Here is a 4,116-nt window from a genome sequence, read left to right as displayed (position 1 = left end):
CAGCGCCGGAGGGCACCGAGAGCCAGCGCTGAGGGACGGGGCCAGAGCGGGACCGTCCGGCACAGCCTCGTGGGCCTCGGGGGGAAGTGCCTTATGGACCCCTAGGAAACGTCTTCTGGACCTCTGGGAAGGGCCTTATGCACATCTGGGAAGGGCCCTATAGGCCTCTGGGAAGGGCCTTATGGACCTCTGGGAAGTTCTTTATGGACCTCTGGGAAGTTCTTTATGGACCTCTGGGAAGGGCCTTAAGGAGCTGTGGGAAGAGCCTTATGGACTGCTGTCCTGTCTCAGGGTCTCTCGGGACGGTTCTGGAGGTGGCACAACGCCACCATCCCAATGGGCTCCACAGGGATGTTCTGCTGATTTTGGGGTCCCCGGGGCTGGGGTGGCAGCACTGCGGGGTCACAGCAGGGCTGAGGGTCGGCCGTGATGCCCTGGAAGCCTCGGTCAACCCAGTGCTCACCCTCCTGGCCTGGGAAGTCTTGGCCAGTCCAGTGTTTGCCCTTTGGGCCCGTCTTTCTCTAGCCCAAGGAGCTGCCACGCTGGAAGGTTGCACTGCAATCCCCCCCAAACAGTCCCTCCTTGTCACAACAGGATTGTTCTATATGAAATATCCGCCTGACATTGATGTTTTACGAATAACCACGCCTGGCTTGGTTGCAAAACGCAGAACCCACCAGCTTTGCCAATCATTTAAGGCGTAAAAAAAGATTTTGTTTGGGAAGAAAGACTATGTATCATTCCCTCAGAGATAAGGGGGTTTTGCCTTGTTAAGTACAATTAGACACACAGGCATGAAACGGGACTGCTGTTGCTTAGGTGATCAGGTTTTCCGATTGCTCACTCCTCACTTGAAGATTTAATCCATTTTGTGACATTAAAAATATTTCAATAGCAAATAGCAATGACACCATATGCAAAGAACAACTGTTCTGAGTGAATAATAAAACAGTGGGGACTAACATTCACAAGCTGAGACATTAATGCAAATTATCCAAATAATAGAAAGCAGGAAAGGCAAGATGCAATTTTCTGAAACTGAACTTTGTGTACCTTTCGATACCCAAAGAGTTAACTTTGACTTGTATCATTGTTTTGGGCTTGATGTCGTGCTTATACCTCGAAGAGGTTAATCTAACATTAAATAAACATTTGAAATGAGTTAAACCCTAAACCTCATGTGTAAAGCCTTGCAAGGTTTGGTAGTGTGAAGCCTGGATATAAATCTTCCTTTCCAGCAGTTTCAGATTGTCCTCTTGGAATGGAAAGAAGTCTGTGACTCTAGTCTGGCTTAGATGCTGTTGAAATTTTCCAGGAATAACTTTGTGTGAAAGCTCTAGAGTGACAGATATCTTGCTGGAATGACTTCTCTGCATCAAGACTACAGGAATCTCCAGAAATATTCTTTCTGCCTGCTGTCACCACTGCTGTACCTATGTCCTGGTTGTGCTGAACTTGCCTTTACATAGCCCAGGCTTCACACTTCTTTCCTCATTTTGAGCCAAAATTACCTATCAGTGGGATTTTACCAGTCTCAAATGCAAGTCTACATATTTTTACAGTTAAATCCAGCCCTAAATCTCAGACCTGGTTAATCTTTATCCAGTCTACGCTCCTCTCTACTCTTCAGCTGGTACTGAGGGAAAGGGTTATGGTTTCCTGTGATGGCTGCACAGTAGAAGGAAATGAGTTCCTGAACAACTAAATTCCTGGTTTTGTGCATGTTTCTAGGCACAGAAAAATGAAGGAAGAAAGAAAAGCAAATAAATTGCAGAGTATAAAAATTGTTCCTCTGTTGAATAGTTTTCAAAGTGTCGCAGGAATAATTTTTTTATTATTTTTAAGTCTGTGTGAGACACTGAGCTTCAGCACTCTCACCTCTCACATTATGTTCCTACTTAAAGACATCAAGAGGGAATAACTGTGTCAACTCAGATAGCAATTTTTATATCACTAATTTCTAATGACAGTACATGAAAAATGTGAAAAAAACCTATGGCTACCTCTGAAAGTATAACAGCATCTGAAAATAATTCAGTTCAGTAGAATAACGTTAATTCAGCAGGAAGAGTATATGTATAAACTGGCTGCTATTTTGTTTCAATCACAAATAATTATATTTCCCTCTATCTAAATTCCCTTGTCACTTCACTGCTTCTAGCAAACATATGGGAGCCTATAATAATGCCACATACAGCCTCCACCTGGATTCGGACCAGAGTTTAATTTTTCCCTCATTAAATTTTAGCTTTTTTTTTTTTTTCCCTTTTTTTTTCACTTGGTGAACAGATTTATCAGATTCAGAAAAATTTCCAATCCTTTTGTTCAAGTTTAAATCTTACTTTTAGGTTTAAGCAGATTCCAGCTAAGACATGCATCAATTTGTTCCTCTCTTTTTCTTCCCACTCTTTCAGCCTTAGAAACCTCACTGCCTGTTGTATCACCTGAGGGTGCTCAACCCTGTCCCCCAACCAGAAAATGATCTGATATTTCGTAAGATATTGCAACAACTGAGAAATCTGCCTGGCATTTGGCATTCTCTCTAGAAGTGTTGGATTTCTGGGATAAGCAATATGGCTACAACTATTTCTGTCATTATTTCAGAACGCCATGTGCTAGTGCCCTTAACAAAGCAACATTTTCAGTCCAAGTCCTGGATAATTTTTGGTATGCCTCATGAATGTTTGTAAAAGAATATCTTCTGGTTCCTTTTTCATTAATCCCAGTCCCTTAACCTTTGCTGGGGGGGGGTGGTTAGTACATCTTTGATATAGAATCTAATAGGATTTTTCTTGCATAGGTAAGAAGTACATGCAGAATATATATCTGGGGCCTCTTCCTGCACCAAATTACTCTCAGGTCTATAAATCCTCCTACAAAATAGGTAATCTCAGTGCCTTGTCATATTTCAGTCTTTCCAAACATAATCTCCTTTGTGACCCATGAGGACCTCCTGAAAAGAGGAATTCTGATCTGATTTGTGAGCTTTAACCACACTTTAAAAATCCCTTTTTTTCAGTGTGAAATCTGTGGGAAGTTTTGCTTTAACAAGGAATTGTCCAACAGTTGGTGCTTGATCATTTTGGATGTCTTTTAATAAATCAGTGGAGATACTTTGCTATAGAGATGGTTTTCTCCCCATTAAACCTGTCAAGGAGGAATAACCAAAAAGATAAAGCTGTTCATTGTTAGTCTTATCACACAGCCTCTTTCAGTGCTTGGCAAGGTGATACTTCCCAGCTTTTTTCTTACCAAAAAGGTGATTATATTAAACAAGATTATATTAAACAAGAACGTTGAATGGAGAATCCTTTCTCAAGATCTGCCTTGCATGGCTTCTTACAGGTGCAAAATGTGGAATTTAAATCAAATAAAGGGTAAAGCAACAAGGCTGAGGGCAGCAGCTGTCAGACAGGAGATCCATCCTGTTTGCTCAGACATATGTTCTTGAACTGAACTTTTCCCTTGTGGTCCGTTGTGCCCATTCTCCCAGCGGAGAGAGGCTTCATGTTAGGAAGGCATCAGATGGCAAACCTTTGAAAAATAGATAAATAATTATCTCTAAGCACGCACAGAGGTTTGTTACTGCTGCTGTTACGCTTTAAAATATCCTAGTGCAGAGTGAGGATTAGGGAAAAAAAAGCCATCTTAATGAGTTTACAGTTTAATAAATCCATCATATTCCAGGCTTACAGGGAAGCATAAAGAAGAGCCAGTGGATTTAGAATGAAGCTGTTCAAGGTGAGCACAAGAATCAGTTCCTGAATCCCTGGCTGTCCCAAGCCAACATCAGAAGACCAGAGCATGGTGTACTGAAGGTGATTTTTATTGATAGTACCTGAGTGTCTGCCAAACTAAAGTCACACCAGCCCAGCATAAATCTGGGAGGAATTCCCTTCCTTGACAGTTTTAGTTTTGTGACTGGGATTGTTCAGATCAACCTTTTCTTCTCCAGGGCATTTTTAAAAATTTATATTTCAAGTTAAAAATACTACTTTTTAAGATTAAAAAAAAGCCCCAGCATGAACAGAAGGAGAAGCACTAAACCTGCCCAGCTGACATTAAAATGACAGTCACACTCAGGCTCTCGCTGTGGCGGAGGGTGGCAGCAGATTT

The sequence above is a fragment of the Manacus vitellinus genome, unplaced genomic scaffold (genome assembly GCF_001715985.3).
Source record: "Manacus vitellinus isolate BGI_N305 unplaced genomic scaffold, ASM171598v3 scaffold_26_pilon, whole genome shotgun sequence".
In the NCBI taxonomy this organism is placed as follows: domain Eukaryota; kingdom Metazoa; phylum Chordata; class Aves; order Passeriformes; family Pipridae; genus Manacus; species Manacus vitellinus.
The sequence above is the reverse complement of the archived record's forward strand: the minus strand, read 5'-3'. Positions refer to the sequence as shown.